This window comes from Gorilla gorilla, chromosome 12, assembly GCF_029281585.2.
Source record: "Gorilla gorilla gorilla isolate KB3781 chromosome 12, NHGRI_mGorGor1-v2.1_pri, whole genome shotgun sequence".
In the NCBI taxonomy this organism is placed as follows: Eukaryota; Metazoa; Chordata; class Mammalia; order Primates; family Hominidae; genus Gorilla; species Gorilla gorilla.
In genome coordinates, this window is record NC_073236.2 from 114,568,087 (window position 1) to 114,585,881 (window position 17,795).

General features: G+C 57.8%; 1 protein-coding gene and 1 non-coding gene across 6 annotated transcripts in view; both read left to right on the forward strand.

Moving 5' to 3' along the window:
- The first annotated feature begins 889 nt into the window (after window positions 1-889).
- Window positions 890-17,795, forward strand: part of DNMT3A (DNA methyltransferase 3 alpha) — a 115,239-nt gene continuing 98,333 nt past the window's right edge. For 2 of the 5 annotated variants that reach the window (XR_008676751.2, XM_055377583.2), the window contains exon 1: window positions 1,945-2,074. The gene's annotated coding sequence lies outside the window, so the exon portion shown is untranslated. Of the gene's footprint in view, window positions 1,109-1,259; window positions 1,471-1,942; window positions 2,075-17,795 lie in introns of those variants that run through there. The other 3 variants (XM_055377581.2, XM_031007921.3, XM_031007920.3) reach the window with 3 other exon arrangements.
- Window positions 15,119-15,230, forward strand: MIR1301 (microRNA mir-1301). The gene has a single exon (NR_106371.1). It is a non-coding gene; the product is annotated as a microRNA mir-1301 (primary transcript).

Genomic DNA, 17,795 nt, shown 5'->3' on the forward strand with positions numbered 1-17,795 from the left:
CACTCAGTAAACAGTCGCTGCTGTTTGGGGCAGTGTTATATGTAAGCCCTTGATGAAGGCAGAGGTATCTCAGTCATCCTTCTATAAACGGTCTTCTCCTTTGCCAAGCTGGGTGCGCCATTTAGAGTGTTCACGGATGCCCCTCCTGATGTAGAAAGCGAACAGCCCAGGAGGGTCACATGTTATTTCCACCAAGGTTTACTGAGAATCTCCTAGCACTAAGTGCTGGGCTACAGGGATGACAGACGCGGCCCCTGTCCTCACAGAGCACTGGGAGTCTCTGGGCCGGTGGGGACCATGGACAGCAGGGCCTATCATCAGTAGGGCGGGGTGGCCACTTGAGTGAGGGTGACACTGAAAACGGCCAGAACTATGGCCTAGAAGCTGGTCTCAGATATTGAGGCTCAGGGTGGGGGTTGGGGAGATGGAGGGACCTGGAAGCATTGGAGGACCTCCCGAAGGAAAACCTTCCCGTCTGTATGAAAGGTCAGCTCCCGGTCCCAGAGAACTTGGCAACTCGGTTCTGTGACGCTAAAAGGGTGGCGTTGGGGGGGCGGGTGCTGGGCTGCATGGGGAGAAGGGAAAAGTAGGATCCGCTTCACTGTGAAGTGAGTCCCACCACCAACTCCAGCAATCCCTGCCCACAAGTAGGATGGCGGGTCCCTGGGAAGGGAGCACGCCATGTCCTGTGCCAGTCAGGGAGCTCAGGGCACTGTGATATAGCTGAAGTGCTGAGTAGAATTCGGGGTGCAGAGCTGCGGGTGGCTGGTGGGGTGCTGGGGCGCGCAAGGAGGCTGGAGGCGGGGGTGGGGGGGTGCCCAGCCCCAAGTCCTAGAGCGGCTGCTGGAGGAGTGAGATGAGCACACAGTGGCTGTGCTGGTGGAATTAGACAGAGGTGCCCCAAGTCAGGAACCTGGAGCCCTGAGCGCTCCATGGGGAAGGAGAACAGCCCCCACGGTGAAGGGGTGAGGGCGGTGTGTAGGCACGCACAGAATCTTCCAGCTGGAAGAGACCTTCAATGTCATTTCATTCAACCTCCCACCTCATGAAATCTTTCAGTCTTCCAGTGCCCAACTGAGGACACCCAACTCTACTTGGACACCTCAAGGTACGGGGAACTCACTCCCTTCAAGGCAGCTCATCTCAGAGAGGCTCTGGAGCCTGCGGGACGGCCAGGAGGAGCCTGGCGCTCCGACCTTGGCCCTGTAGAGCAGAGTGGCCTCTACTCCGCGGCGGCACCTGGCTGGGGGTTGCGGCGCGGTTGGGCCAGCGCTGCTGTCCCAAGCCCCAGTGCTGAGGCAGGCAGAGCGCAGTGGGCTCTGGCGGAGGTCGGGAGAACTGCAGGGCGAAGGCCGCCGGGGGCTCCGCGGGCTGCGGGGGGAGGCACTTGACACCGGCCCGGGGAGAGGAGGGGCCGCTGTCCCTGCGGCCAGTGCTGGATGCGGGGACCCAGCGCAGAAGCAGCGCCAGGTAGCGGGGCGCCCAGCGTGGGGAGGGCTGCGGCGAGGCCCGGAGCTCGGCTACGACTCGAGGGGCTCTGAGTGGCCGGGAGCGCGGCCGAGGCGGGGCGCCCGGGGCCCGGCCCCCGGTCGGGGCGGTGCGGGGTCCAGACCTCCGCCAAGCGGCGTGCGGGGACCCCGGCGGGGCCGCAGAGGCCGGGAAGTCGCGCCGAGGGCGCTAGGACCGGCCGCGCGCCCAGGCCGCTCCCGCCGCGGCGCCCCGGGGCCCCCCAGTCGGCGCTGCCTCCCGGGCCGGCTCCGCAGCGCCGGGGCCGGGGCCAGCGCGGCCGCGGGGGGCGAGCGGCGGGCGGAGGCCTGGGCCCGCGGGCGGCCGGAGGGAGGGAAGGAGGAAGGCGGAGAGAAGGGGTGGGAGGGGGGGACCCGGCGGAGGAGGCGGAGAGAGGGAGCGCGACAGCGAGCGGAGGGAGGGAGCGAGCGAGCGAGGCAGGCAGGCGGGCCGGGAGGGAGGGAGGGCGCGCGGGCGGCGGCGGCGGCGAGAGCAGAGGACGAGCCGGGACGCGGCGCCGCGGCACCAGGGCGCGCAGCCGGGCCGGCCCGACCCCACCGGCCATACGGTAATGAGCGCCGCTGCTGGCGGCCCGGAAGGCCGGCCCGGAGGCGGCGGGGAGCCGGGGAGCCGGGCGGGGGGCGCCGCGGCGGGCAGTGCCCGGCTCGGGGCACGCTCCCGGACCCCTGCAACTCGGCGCCGGGCGCCCGTGGGGCCGGGACTGCAGGCGGGGACGGCGGGCCGGGCTGGCCGGGGCGGCGCGGGGGATTTGAGGGTTTGTTTATGTCCCCGCGGGCTCGGCAGGCGCCCCCTCCCGTCCCGCCCGCTCCCGGCGCGGACCCCCCTCCCCGCCCCCGCCCGGCTCCGGGCTCAAGTTCAAGTCTATACAATGCCGCGGGGGGCCCCTCCACCGCCGGCCTGCGCCGCGGTGCCCGGCTCGGCGCTGCCGCAGGGGCCCCGGCCGGGCCGCCCCCGCCTTCCGGGCTCTGCCCCAGCCCCGCGGCCCCGCCTGGAGCCCGCGGCCAGGGCGCCGGAGGGCGCGGACCCCGACCCAGAAGGATCGGCCCCCGCGGCGGCCCGGGGGAGCGGGGGAGGGGGCGGGGGCCGGGCCCCGCGCAGGCTCCGCGGCGGCGGCAGAAAATGGCAGCCTGGCACGACCCGGCCCCCCGCCCCTCCCCCCGGCGCCCGGCCCTCCTCGGCCCCGCGGGGCGGGGGACCCGGGAGGCCCCCGGGGGCGGGCCGAGGGGTGATGGCGGGGCCGGGCCGGGGAGCGCCGCGCCGCGATCCTCCTCCGGCCACCTGTGGCTGGGGGTGCGGGGCGCCGGCGGGTCCGGGAGGGGCGGCGGGGCCGGGGAGAGCGCCCGCCTGGGGGGCACACCTTCCCGCGGAGTGCCGGCGGCACGGAGAGGGGTGGTCGTGCCCGGCTCCTCCCTGTCCCCACCGCGGGCCGTGGGTGCCGGGGCGGCCGCGGTGGCGGCGCCGCAATGTGGGGGCGGGGCGGGGGCGGGCGAGGATCCCGGGCCCGGGCCCGGGCCGCGGGGGCCGGAAAACGCGGGGGTGGAAGTAGCGGGGCCGGGACCGGGAGCGGCGCAGGGGGGGTACGCCCGGGGTCGCCCCTCCAGCACCCCCGCGCACACTCCCACGCACGCGGACACACTCACGCACACGCACCCCGCCGGGCCGGTGCAGACGTGTCCTTGAAAGCTTCGCATCTGCACAGTGAAGGACGAGGCCTCGCCGCGGCTGCGGAGCGGGGTCTTCGGCCCCACGTCCCCGCACCCCGGGAGACCTCGAGCTTTGGAGCCGCAGGCGGCGGCTGTCCGTGTCCCGCCCTCACCCCAGTTCCCCTCCCCCAGGCCGCCCTGCCTTCCCTCCCCTTCGGCGCGGACCGGGCTGGCGCGGGTCCAGGGCCCGCCCCTGGCCTCCCCCAGCCCCTCATCGCTGGGGCCCGCGGCCCTGGGGCTGCCAAACTGCGTTTCGCTTTCCTGGAGCCTCCCTTCTTGGGGGCACCCTCTCCCGCCCCAGCGCCCCTCTGCCATTTCTCCCCCTCTCCTCATCCCCTCCGTCCTGGCACCCTCTCTCCGCTGCACGGCCAGTTGAGGAGGTGTTGGCGCCCTGGGCGGGGAGCAGTGCCCTCTGGTTCCCGGGGGCTGCCTCCCCCGGCTCCTGAGGGGAGCCCCCTGTGGCTGCACCTTGACCCAACATGGCGTCTGGCACCCAGCAGGGCAGCTCTGGCCTGCGGCAGGCGGGAGGGTGGGCAGGGCCGAGCCCCAGGGCCGCGCAGCTACCCCCCCTTCCAAACCAGCGGGGACAGAAGCCTTGGGGAGAAGCGCTGTCCGCCCTGTGACCCAACTTGCCCCTCACTGCCATGCCCAGAGACTGCCATCAGCATCCCTGAGGGCCTGCTCAGTCTTCATGTTTCACCCTAGGCTGCCAGCGGCTGAACCGCCTCCTGGGCGGGCGGCTACGAAGGGATCCTGGGATCAGGTGCTGCTCCAGTGTCGCCTCCTCTCTCTCGGGCAGATGTGACAGCTGCAGCCAGGGGAGCTATTCGCCTTGCTGTTGCCTGGGTGTTAGGACTGGCCTGTGGGATTTGGGGGGCCAGGCATCCCGGGGACCCTCTTTGGTTGGCTAGCGGGGGCCATCTCCAGGTAGTTTTCTGAGCTGCCTGCCTTTGGAGAGTTGGGTTGTGGGGAGTTCCTGCTGGGTTTCTGGGGCAAAATGGTCCCCCTCTGCCTCCAGGTTCTACCGAGGCCCTGCTTGGGCTGTGACAGGTGGCTCTGTCAAGGTGGGAGTCTGTGTGTGCACATGTGCTGGCTCCAGGCGAGGGACCAGGCTGGCCTGTGCAGCAGCTCTGGCACCTGCCTGCCTCCCTGGTGGGTCCCCCTCCTCTGTGCAGCTCCTCCCCAGATAAGCAGCTGCGGATTCAGGCCGACCAAACTTCCCTCGTTACCCCACCCAGGCACCAGTGCCTTCCATAGGAGGCTGACCCTAAGAAAGGTGAATTCCTTCTAGACTCAAGCAGTGGACTGGTCCACAGGGCTGCCCTCTGAGTCCTTCCTGGAGAAGCCTAGGAAAGGACGCCAGCGGCCATCTGTCAGGGTGTCTGCGGACAGGATTCCTCTGTGGGGTGGGGGTTGGACTAGAGCTGGAAGGTCCATTCCAGCTTTGACATTCTATGGCTCTGATTCTAGTGGTGGAATTTCAGGCCTAGCAATGGGGACAGGGTGGTCTGTTTTTCGGCACATGGCAGTAATAGGGGAAGGCTTCCAAGGAGAAGGAGATATGAGAGAGATCAGGGTGCCCAGCGAGTTGGGCCTTGGGAAGGAGAGGCAGTGTGAGGAGGGTCCCTGCAAGAGACGGGTTGGTCATGTCCGACTCTGCAGAGGGTGTAAAAAGTACAGCCTCCTTTAAGCCTCGGCACGTGTGTATCCTGTAGGTTTGTGTATAAATCCCTGTGTGTGGATAATTTCTGAGGTTTCCTTTTCAAGTCCAATTCACAGTAAGCTCCTCAGTCCCTTATGGATGTTTTACTATCGCTTTCACACCCACCTCTGCCAGTGGTTCTCAAAAAGCTAGGAAGACAGGACAAATGGTAAAATCCTTGTCCAGGGTCACCGGCAGGAAGAAGTGGAGCCAGGCCTGCACTCGGGGGAAGATGCCCCACGCTATACCTCTTACCTGGGCTGCTGCATGTGTCTGTCCCTGCTCTCAGTTTGTGATCTCCAGGGAACAGGGGCCTTGCCTCCCTGGGTCCCCATTGGACAAGCGGTGAGGCCTCCGAGGGTGTCTGCTGAGCGAGGGAAGCACACTGCCCTCCTGTCCTCTCCCCGAGGCAGCGAGGCAGGTTAGTGCTGAACTCCCTTCCCCCTGCTGCTGTGCGCCGCTGCCCAGCGGCCACCGCCTACTTACAGGCCAGCTCCTCAGGGTCACACCTCCCTGAAAGACCCAAGTTCTTTCCCAGCAAGAGCCAGACTCCCCCAAGGCTTCTCTTTTTGGGATCCAGGTAGAAAGAGGACTCTAATGGGTGAGTTAAAACAGACCACCCTCTCCCCATCTTTGGGCCTGAAATGTCAGCATTAGAACCCAAACCTTAGAATTGCAGTCTGAAAGAGGAGTTTAAGCTCTGAGAGCTCTTAGTGCTGGGTATGGGACTGTTTGTGGGAGGTGGTGCCCAGTTCTTCCCAGGGTTGTCCATGCTACCCAGAGCCTGAGGCCTGGAGGGCCATTCACGTGCCAGTCACATGCCTCTCCCTGGGTACTTCCTGCTGCCTCCAACTTGCTGGCCTGGGGTCCTGGACTTGGTGCTCGTATCCTCCCCACCCCGTGCCCCACTGGGAGTTGAGTGTGTCTCTGGCCTCCAGCAGGTAGGGCCAGAGCATCTACCCCAATGCCATTCCCCATGCTGCGGCCCTCGGGGAATAGCTTCTACTTTTGTTTGAATATTAGTATATGAGCAGAGAGCCCGTCAGAAGCCCACCTGGCCTGAGGCTGGGTTTCTGCAGGGACTTTGCTGTTCCTGAGCAGGGCTTTAATGGTCTACTAAAGGTGCCAGATCCCTTTCCACTTTAATTTTGAGGGCTCATTTTCAATCATTTCTCTCTTTGACGATTTTTCCCTAAGAACATGACCAAATCTGAGATCCATGAAGTGTCAGCCTGAGATTTATGTCTGTGTCCGAGCCTGCCTCCACTTGGCTAAGTGTGTGGGCAAGACGAGGGTCAGTGCGCATGTGTCTGTGCATGATGTGTGTGTACGTGGTGTGCCGCCACCTGTGGATGGGTAGGACTTGCTTCCACATGAGCCAGTGTCAAGGCAGCTTGAGGCCCTCGAGTCACAGGGAGCTGCACTCTGACACCTCCCAGCGACAGGAACTTGGGCGACCACTCGATTCCCTGGGCCTCAGTTTCCTCACCTGTAACATGGGAGTGTGCGTGGATTCTGCTTACAGGTGGTTGTGAGGATGGAGTGAGATGATGTGCGTTACAGCCTTAGCGGAGCGGGAGCCCTCCTGTTAGCTGTGTCTGTTTTCATCATTTGGGCGGCTCACGTGGACTAGCACTGCAGGAAGTGCTCTAAGAAGCCTCGTCCACCTTCCTGTGTCTTTTGCAGAATCTTGGTCAGATGAGGAAAGTGCCGATTCTGATTAAAAATCCTGGGAGGTGGGAGGCTCCTCAGCACCACTTAGCAATCTGTTGAGTTGAACAAATCGCGTGTCAACAGGTTGTTTTGCTTCCACCTGAAATCCCTCCTGCTGTAGTTTCAGCTCGTTATTCTCATCCTGTCTTGAGTGCAGCAGCGCTTTCCCACCGTATTCGCTTCCATTTTCCAGAGATGTGCTGAGCATTTCCTGTAAGCCATGCCCTGTGCTGGCTTTGAGGGGACACGGTGTGTTTAGGATGCGCCCAGCTAACGAAGAACTGCAGAGTGGGACCGGGGTCACTGGAGAGGGAGAAATAAAGTGCTCAAAGGAGAGTGAGGTCACAACCAACTAAGGTCATCAGGGAAGGCTTCTTGAAGGAGGTGGCATCTCAGAAGCGCCCCAGAGCACAGAAGTGGGGCTTCAGGGGCAGGGCATCATTGTGGGTGGCTATAGTGCCTGGGAGGTGGACTGGAGCCTGGGTTGTGCTGGAGGCCAGGCTGAGGCCCTGCCTTGGTTTGGGGAGGAGATCCCTGCACTCCGGAATTCCTCTGTGGCCCACGGAGGATCGCTCTGAACTGCCTCAGCGTGGCGGCCAGTGGGGGTGGGGATGGAGAGAGGACAGCAGGGACGGAGGGGAAGGGGCCAAATGAGCTCCTTCCCTCATTTGTCGGATCCTGATTCTTTCTATTCCATAGACCAGAGCTTAAAAGCTCAGACTTGGAGAGCAACAGAACAGGGTTTAAATTACACTGACCCCAGGGGGTCGTGACGATTAAGGGGGAGGCCAGGGTCAGGTCTGGTCTGCGAGCGAGTGATAGCAGTCATGGTGAGGATGTGGCAGGTGGAGAAGGGTCCCTTTTCTGGCCTCCCAGAGGTCTCCATGTCCCCCCTTGCCCACTCCACCAGGCTGAGGCGCCCCAGCATCCAGAACATTCCTGCAAGGGGCTGCCAGTGCCAGGGAAATGGGGGTGAAGACGTCAGGTTCCTGTCTCTGCAGCCTGACCCTGTCCCCCAACACACGCTGGGCAGAACCGAGCCACCAACCCAGAGGGGAGGTGCCCTGCAGACGGCCCAGGCCCCCAGGCATGAGTGCAGGTGCCTGGCAGCCCCCTGCAAGAACAGCTGGTGGGCAGGGCCTTCTGGGCCAAATCTCCCTTGCTGATCACATCACAGGCCACCAACCTGTCTGGAGGACAGCAAGGGTGCTTGGTGGGCAGTGGGGGTGGGGGTAAGGGAGGTGCAGACGCCTGGGGCTTTCCTAGCTAAATCCCAGTATGGAGTGGTTTTTTTTTTTCCAGCAGTAGCTGTATGTTGCCTACTCCTGTCCTACTGTGGTCCTCTCTGACCCTTAAAGGCTGCCCAGCCTTATTGAGATATATGACCATGTTCCTATTTTCTCTTTCGTGTGGTCACGGCCCTGCTCACCACCTTCCCTATTGATCTTTCCTCTCTGCTTCTGTTTCAAATGTCAAGGTCATTTTTAATTCTGAGCCAGTTATTAGCTGCCCCGTCTGAGTGCACAGAGGGGACGGAGGACCATCTCTTATAGCCAGTAACCGCAGAGCTGGAACTTGGGTCTCCTGACTCCTAGTCTAATGCTCTTCTTACTATAATGAAAGGGGAGGGGGGCTCAGTGCAGATGTTCGAGATCTGATAGATCAGCTAGGTCATGGGTTCCAGTGATCCTTCTTTGAAAAGGTAAAAAGATGCTTAGAGAGGAGATTGTGGGGTGTGGGTTAGATTTGCAGCTCACTAAGCTGTTGAGTGTGGGCTGTGTCCTGGGGAATACTTGGGAACGGCCATGGTCTGGGGGCAGGAGGCCTTCGGAGTGTCCCTCCCCCGCCACTCCCTGGAGGACCCCGGGAGACACAGGCGAGTTCGCCCCTGCCCCTACCAAGCCAGTAGGATCCCCCAGCACCCCAGTGAGCAGAACCTGTTTGGAAAGAGGCTTCTGGCAGGCCTGCACGATTACTTGTATAGGTTCCCGAAGTGATAAATAAATGCATGGGTAAAGGGGAATCCACTTAGATTCCCTAAAAGCCTTTGAAACAAGGTGGTAAGCGTGTCTGTTCTGATGTGTTAGATCCCCATGCAGTAGTGTTGTGGTTAAAAAAAAATGTTCATAGCGTAATCTCAGTTTTGTGAAATTCTTTAAAATCGATACAAATACACACATGTTTAGGTTTGCACATGCCTGGAAAAGTTGTTCTGGAAAGATACACACAAACCTGTCAACAAGTTTTTGCTTTTTAACTTTGTACACTTTCGTTTTCTTTGAAAAAATGTAAATGAACTTGAGTTACTTTCTTAATGACAACAACAAAAATAAAACTACACTTTTTAAAAGCCTGTGGATGAGAAAGTAGAAAAAAGAATTAAGTCACCTAAGGCTGAGGGATGGACTCTTTTTTATAATGGATAAGAAACTGGTTTAGAGACTGACAGTAAGGGGTAAGCTTACTCAGGTACGTGTCTTTTCCGGAAAGGTTGCAGGGAGAAGTATCGCAGATATTAAGGCCTCTGAGCAAAGGCCTAGGCTGGTAGGGATTAGGTGAGAGCAGAAAATAGGCCGCTGACTGCATGCACCCTGGCCCACGCCAGGGACAGGGGACAAAGTTAGCTTTATAGGATGGCGACTTGAAACTCATTTCTGACCCAAGGTGGAGAACAAATCATTGAGGATCTTCCCCCAAAAGCATCAGTCTGATGGGCTGTTGTGGCCCAAATGGTTCCTGGGGAACTGGAGGTATAACTGGGGCCCGGCCCGGGTATGGAGCTCAGGTGACCCAGCCCTGGCATAGTGAGAGCCTCTTGGGAGGCCACACCCAAGGGAGACAAAGTGGGGCTTCAGGAGGCCCCACGAAGGGGTAGAAGGGGTGTCTAGGAACTTGCTTGGCACGTAGGTTCAACTCTGATCTAGGGGTCCCTGAGCAGGTGGTGATCACCCAGACGATGGGGTGGAGAGGTGAGGTGGGGGCAAATACAAGTTCCTCTGTCTGCAGTCGTCTTGCTACCCCAGGAAGCTCAGGGCTGGTTGCTTAGCAACAGCACTTACCACCCTCTTCCACCTTCCCCTCCCGCACCCCACCCATGGGTGCCTCTTGGGGCTTCCCTTCCCCGGAGGCTGCCCCTGTTCAATAGGACATGAGAAGGGTCTGTGCACTTTTTTGACCCTGCCCCTGGAATAAGGCAGGAACAGACATAAAAGGACCTATGACTTGGAGGCAAGCACAGAACTGGCCCCTCTACAAACCAGCTGTTTAATCCAAGGCTGGTAGGGGACAGATGTGCAGGGCAAAAAAGGCGTTCGGGAGTCAGGCCGACCTGGAGGACCGTCTCAGCCCCATTTGTGCTCAGTTGCTGCTGGCCCCAAACCACCTGGAGCTGCAGGTTTTTCATCTGTAAATCGGGGATAAGAATAGCAGTCTCATCTTACAGGGGTTGCCTGAATGACGTGCAATATTTTATGAAACAGCTAGCACTATGCCTGGCACAGAGAAGGTGCTCAGGAGGCATGAGCTGCTTTTCTTTACATGGGGGTTGCTCCAGGGCTGCCTGGTTAGGGTGACCCCCACAAAACCCTGCTGCTCTGTAAGGCCCTGCAAGTGGCCAGGTGCAGTGGCTCACGCCTGTAATCCCAGCGCTTTGGGAGGCCGAGGCGGGTGGATCATCTGAGGTGAGGAGCTCGAGACCAGCCTGGCCAACATGGTGAAACCACCTCTCTACTAAAAATACAAAAATTAGCTGGGTGTGATGGTGCACGCCTGTAATCCCAGCTACTCCGGAGGCTGAGGCAGGAGATTCACTTGAACCCGGGAGGTGGAGGTTGCAGTGAGCCGAGATCGCGCCACTGCACTCCAGCCTGGGCGACAGAGTGAGACTTCGTCTCAAGAGAAAAAAAAAAGACCTGCAAGTGTTGCCTGTCCTCCCCATGGCCCCTCACGGTGAGGGGAAGAGATAATCAAGTTGAGAATGACCCCCAAGCCCATGGTGGACTCTGGGCTGGGAGTCAGGGGCCACAGGGGAGTGGCAGGGATAAAGATGTATCTGTCCTCCTTAGCTTCCGTTATCTGACCCAGGTCCCTTTTTCCAGCTGCCAATAAGTTGTCCCTTTTTCTCTTAGCCTTTCTGCACCTCCACTTCTTCCTGTGAAGCCAGGATTTGCCTGTACCTTTTTTGATCTCTTCAGAGTCCCCTGTCCATGTGGGGACCCAGTAGCCTGCTCAAGGCCTGGGCCCTCTTTCCCTCCCTGCCCACTGGTGTCTTTGGAGCTAAGCAGAGAGTGGCCTTTGCTGGGTTCTGGCTCTGCCCCATGGCCTAGAGGCATGGGAGGGTCTAGACCACAGCCCGGCCTGGCAGCTGGCACGCAGTAAGGGCTCCTAATGGTTTTATTACCAGCAACAATGTGGTGCTTGTTGCCATCCACGCACAGGCTGGTGGTTCCCAGCCCAACTGGTGGTGGCCTGAGGGCCCTGCCTGGTACTGGAAGCTCAGCTGGGAAGCCCAGTGGGGCTGGGCAGTCAGTCACCTCTGCGTTTTCTTCTGTCAACACCCTGCCAGCAGCCTGGAATCAGAGGGAGCCAGGGCATGGCATGGCGAGATGCTGGCCCCCGAGTTGGCAGGCCTGGCAGCACTTGAGTTTTCTTTCCAGAGGTCCCTGCCTCAGATCCACAAATGATGTTCATCCATTCATCTAAGAGACCTACTGTGTGCCAGACACAGGCTGCATAGATGAAAGGGGTCACACTCATCTCAATGACCCTGCAGCTTAGGTGGGGTCTGGCAGGGCGGAAGGACCCCTGGCAGACCATGTCCAGGGATTACCAGGGCTCAGAGAAGGAAGTTGGATTCAGGGGGAGAGAAGATCTGGAAGGGCTTTCTAAAGGAGGTGACGCTTGAGCTGAGTCTCGAAGCGGAGGGAGCAGTTAGCTAGGTGGACAACGGCACTTTTTGGCCCCATGTGGCTGCAGTGTAGGGAACGATGGGATACGAAGCCAGGGGCCTGGGCCGGGGGACCATGGAAGGCGGGATGTTATGAATGGACGTTGGGCTTGGGATTTATATTTGAGAAGGATCATTCTAGGGCATCAAGGACGAGAGCTCAGGCAATAGGGTTTAGGGGCAGGGAGCCCAGGTGGAAGGCTGGCACAGAAGTCCAGGGCAGCAATGTGGGCCTGGACAGGGTGTGCGTGGTGTGACATTTAGGAAGTGCAGTCAGTAGGAACAGGCGGGATAAAAGGAATGAGGGGAGTTGGGGTGGCTGTCTGGTTTCTAGCTCAGCCAACTGTGTGGGTGGGGATGCCCTTCATGGAGGGGGCATGGGTTGGGGGGAGTCGGAGAGAGCAGGAGGTGCCTCCCACATGGAGCTGGGTTGTAGCTGGGGCTTGAGGGCGGGTGGGATTTCCCCAGGGGGAGGCTGAGCCAGGCCAGGCTTGCAGAAGGAGGCTGGAGCCTGAGTCATAAGGCCTGGAGGCGGGGTGCCTTGTGCGATGGATGAGAAAGGCAGGTGCATTTCAGTCTGTAACTGGTACGACCCCTGCAGATGTTTGAAGGAAGATTTTGAGGAAGGTGCTCGCACCCATGCATTGGGAATGCTGATGAGTTAGCGCCTCTACTTCACAGTGATTTCCCCAAAAGATGAGCTACAAGGCCCAGACCCTGGCCCTCCACCCAGGACCTGCGGCGAGTCTCGTCACCGTCTGAGAATCTTTGGGTGGGCTGGAAGTTGATGTCAAGCTGTCCAGCCTTTCCGTCACTCTCCATTCAGAGGCAGGTCTGCGGAGAGAGATAGGAGGGACAAGCTGGGGACAGCATTTTTGGAAAGCAAACAGAAAAGAAGCAAAAACTGTTCCTCTAAAATAGAAAGGAGGCTTATGTGTGTTATGTGAAGGATAATGTGGAAGGCTATTTCCAAAGAATTTCTCAAAAAATGACGTGAGCCATGTCAGCATCATTGAATTTAGATAGAGGCCAGGAGCAGTGTGGCATCGTGCTGGGGCCACCAGGCTGGGGACTGGACAGATGGTGGTTTCACCTCACCCCTGCCACCTCCTTGCTGCGTGTCATTGGAAGATCACTCAACCTTTCTTAGGCTCAGTTTTACCATCTGTAAAATGGACATAACTTCACAGGCTGGTGTTTGTTTTGAGCATTGCTTCTTGGACTAAACCTGGATATTTTTTCCTTCCCTCCCTCGCTTCTGCACTTCCTCTGGTTCTTTGCCTCCCAAGAAGCCTGTTTCCTCCTGTTCCCTCCAAAACTCCAAGTTTTGAGTTCCCCCTTCCTGGGAAGGTCCATTCATCATGTTCTATTGACTCTCTTGTTCCCAATTATTCCCTGCAAACCTGGTTCACCCAGTGTATTTGAAGAGCACCTACTGAGCTAAATGGGAGTTATTGGGGGTCAGTTCCTGTTTTCTTTTTAATAAGGGGAGGGAGGGTCTGTGCAGAGCTGTCCAGGAGAGCAGAGGGCATGGGGGACAGGGGGGATGTTGCAGGACCTAGTGGGACCACAGCTGGGACCTTGCCCTGTAGCTGGCTCAGTGTGCCAGGGGCTAGGGGCACAGAGCCCTGGTGGGTCTGGGAGATGAGCTTGGGAAGGACTTGGCCTGGACATGGGCTAGGCTGCCCTGCTTTCAGAGCCAGACCTCAGGAGATGGCAGAGAGGGCCGCTTCCTCTGTGAGGGCCGTACATGATGGCCCTTGGGCTGTATGGTGGCCTTGTGACATGCAGCCACACCCCTGGGGAGACCTTTGAAGCATCTCTGCATTCTGGAGGATCTGGTGGGAAGATGGCTTCACAGCGGGGCTCTTGTTGATGTTGCCAAGAAGGCCGGGTGGGAGTCGGGCTGTCTCTGGCTGGGGGTGGGGTGGGGGCTGCGGTCCATCTGAGTGTGGAAACCCACGTTTCTCTGGTTTGTGCAGACCTGTGCAAGCAGCCATGCTGCAGGACTGGCCCCCTGGAAGTGGGGCATACATGAACTCAGGGTGTGGCGTTGTAATCAAATGAAATGTACAGCATAATTAATCTGGCATACCCTTAATGATATGCATAATTGTGCTGCGTGGTAATTAGGTGTAAATGGTAAGCAGTTCACATAAATGTTTTTGTAATTGGTATTAATTTTGCAGAGGCAAACCAAGTTTATGTGGTTTTTCTCTTCTTGCTCTGTTAGTTTTCTAGTACAGGCATTTCCAAGCTTTTGGAGGAATTCTATTGCAAATGTTTGTTTATAGGGCAATGTTTTGTGTTTTCTCTCAGAACAATGTTATGAATGGTTATGAGGTTCCCAAGCTGGTTTCCAAATGCCTCTTTGGCCCATACAGTAGGTGAAATGTGCAACGCGTGTGCCTGTGTCGGAAGGCCCGCCCAGCATCCTCCGGCTCCAGGTGCCCCAGCGTGTGCGGCCTGAGGGGGGCTGTGCGCGTATGTGAACGTGTGCGCCTGGGTCATCTCTGCATTTGTCTAGGTATATCTCTGTGTGCATCTATGTCTGTGTGTTTGTATCTCTGTGTGTGTGTGTGTGTGTGTGTGTGTGTGTGTGGTCTGCCTGACTGTGAGAGACTCCTGAGGCCACAGTGGCAGGTAGACATTCTCTGGTAAATACATTCCCCATTCTAGTGGCACGGAGCCTGGGCTGGAGACTTAGGGGCATCAGCTGGGAGGGGGAGCCTGGCACAGCAGCCATTCCTAGGAGTGAGCACAAGCCACTCCGAAGTGTGGTCTGAAGCCAGAGTCTAGGTTTCCTAAGAGCATATGGCTTGCCTTTCTTTCTGATCAAGCACATAATAATTTTTAAATGAACATTTATTGAGTACCTGCCACGTGCCAGGCCCTATGTTAAACACTCGACTCAGATTCCCTCCTATCTTAAAATAGACTTATGAAATAGGGACTCTTTCTCACCCCGCTTTACAACTTGGGAAACCGAGGCCCGAATCTCTGAGTGACAGAGCCAGGGTTTGAGGCGGGGACTGCTGGAGGCAGGGCCCATGGTTCTGAGATGTGCTGCTCGGAACCCTGGGCTCTTCTCCCTCCCTCGGCCCCCTCCACAAATGGTTTGTTTTTGTTGGGACAGACGATGAGGAGAAAGGCGGCCCTGTGGGAAATCTGAGAGCAGCGAGCTCCCTTCCTGCTGAAGTGGGTTGGTGGGAGGGGGGACGAGCTCCAACAGCCGCTCCCAAGCCCTGAAGACCCTTTGGGGGACCTCCTGGTTTTGACCCAAGAGGGAGCTGGTTTAGGAAGTGGGGTTGGGGGAGTGTGGCCATGGACGGTGTGGGGAGAGGGTGGTCACAGGCCAGACAAGGACTCGGCCCCCCTGATTCCTGTGGTTCACTGATAGCCTAGGCCCTCACCACCCCCTTCACCTTGGGGATCTGGGGCAGGTGAGCCTGCAGACACAGCAGGTGTATGTTCTGCCCTCGGAGCTCCTGCAAACAGCCTTTCCACTGACGCAGTGCCTTGGGGGCTCTGCCAAGCGACCCCTAGAATGGGGATTGTGGGGGGTCGCTCTAGGCACCGCAGCACTGTGCTGGGGATGTTGCAGCTGCCTGGGAGTGACTTCACACAGTCCTCTCTGCCTCCAGGGTCACCCGGAACGGGGTTGCGGGGGACAAGCTGTGGGCGGGGTGGGGCGGGCAGCAAGATGCAACACATGAACTCTGACCTCGTCTCTTTGAGAAATCAGAGACATCTATATACGCATGGAACACTCAGTGACCCCTGGGTGGGTGGTCGAGGAGAAGGGGACAGTGTGTGGGGGAGGAGAGATGTTGGGTTGAAGGACTGGGAGAGAGGAGCTGAGTGGGCCCTGTGGGAGAGGGTGGGAGCCAGGGGTGTCATTCCGGGACAGCAGCCGGGCCTGGAATGATGCAGCTGGGAGAGGTGGGGGCACGGCCAGAGCAGTGGGCGGAGGCTGCGTTGTAGCCAGCCCTGGTGACACCAGGCCAGAGCGTATATTTTACCACGTGTGCAAATCTTTGGCATCACCGGATTTTTAAAAATAATAGCTTTTGCAGTGAGCCGAGATCGCGCCACTGCACTCCAGCCTGGGCGACAGAGCGAGACTCCGTCTCAAAAAAAAAAAAAAAAAAAAAAAAAAAAAATAATAGCTTTAAGATATAATTCACATTCCATACAGTTCACCCATATAAGTGTACAGTTCGATGGTTTTAGTACACTCACAATCAGTTTTTTAAAATTGTCATCAGGTGTCATAGGTTTTCATAGAGGGAGCCATGTGTGGGCAATCTTTGCTGATAGGGTGGGGTGGGAGGTAGAGACGCCAGAGGCAGGTGGACCCGCTACAGGGCATCTACCAGGTTATTGTGCCACAGACACAAGAGGTACAAAGGGCCTGGAGGGAATAGGGGGACGAGAGAAGCCCAAGGACCAGGTACCTGCTGGATGTGAGGACCCAGGGGAAAGGTGGGACCTGAGTTTTCTCCAGGGTTTGGGACTTAGGCAGCTGAAGAGAGGGGAATGTTACTTCCACATAGAGGGAAAAACCAGAAAATAGAGCCGGCTCTGAAAGAAGCATGTTCTGGAAGAGTAGGATTTTAGGGACTGCAAGTCATCCAGTTGGGATGAAAATAAATAGAGCTGGAGCCCCTGGCAGTAGGAGGCATATGTTAACTTATGCCCAGGTGTCTTAGAGGAAGAGCATTTAGAGAAAAGCTGAAGGTAGAACATGACCTTTGAGGAGCACCCACCGTGCAGAAGTGGGATCAAGACTCCCGGCCAGCCCCAGAGACAGAGCTGCAGAATCTGAGGCTGGAGACCCAGAAGCAAGGAGCCAGATGGAGTCATGGCTGGGAGAGAACACACAGAAGACAGTTGCTGGTGAGCTCCAGAAGCAGGGGTCTCCTTTCACTCCAGGGCCCGGCTCCACAATGGCACTCAAGAAATGGCTGTTGAGTGAGTGCTTGAAGCAGGGAGTGATTAGCTGGCCAGGATGTTGAATTGAGCTCAAGGGCTATGAGGATGGAAAAAGGCCCTTTGGGGCCGCAGGTGACTGTATCAGTCAGGGTCCATTCAGAAGACAGAAACCACACGGTGATTGGAACAAGGAAAGTTTCACATAACGAATTATTAACTCTAATTGGATTGGAATAATGAGGAATTGGCTAGTAAGAAGTAAAAATAACTCCAAAGAATACAAAAATAATAGATATGAGAACAGCCCCTACCTCTAGGGTTGCCACAGAGTGCCCAAGGAAGAGGCCCCGCAGGGTTGAGATCCACACCTTGATGGAGAGGGTGTGGCCATGGCTCCCTGGATGGCAACGTCTCTGTAATGCCATGTTGGCAGAACTTGCTGGAAATCCATCCTCTGGAATTTACTGGAAATCCATCTTTTTGGGTCCCAAGGAAAGTTGTTGGTGGGAGGTATCTTGCTGGAAGCACACCGCTGCTACGTTTTCCCAGGGTAGTGCTGGGAGAAGCTCCTGGCTGTTGGGTACTCCTGACTGACGTGTTGCTGGAGCCAGGTGCTGGAGAAGCTGTCTGCATTGCAAAAGCCTGGCACTCCTGCAGGAGCTGGGCACTGGAAAGCTGCATGCTGGAGAAGCTGCAGCAGCACAGGAGCTGGGTGCTGGGAAGCTTCATATCTGGCAGGACCCTGATGCTGGGAAGCGCCCGTGCAGCAAGATCTGGCTGCTAGAGAAGTTGTATACAATGCAGGAACCCAACAAGAGCACACTAGGTCTAGAAAGGAAACCCACCTCCTCCTTCAATGCCTCTTCAGTGCCCTCCACAGTTGTGCCAGCTGACAAAGGAAAAGTAGTTAAAGGGCCCAGCTCCATCTTCACAGCACAGGCAATGATGGGCTAATAAACTGATAACTGGCACAGTTTACCCCTTTGGCTGTACAGCTTCCATTTGCACCTTTCTACAACATCTGAACTCCCATACAAGAACAAACAACTGGATGTCTACCTATCAAGATAATTATCCTTCTTATGAAATTCTCACCCTTTTGCCCAGAGAGCCCCAACCATCATTCTACCAATCCCTGGCTACAATAACTTCTCAAAGTCAGTCACAGTCTCACTGAATATTCTGTTACCTAAAGACTACATTATCAAGCTAACTGTCAACAACTTGTATAGAAAACAATGGGAAGGAGAAAAAAAGAAGAAAATGGTTA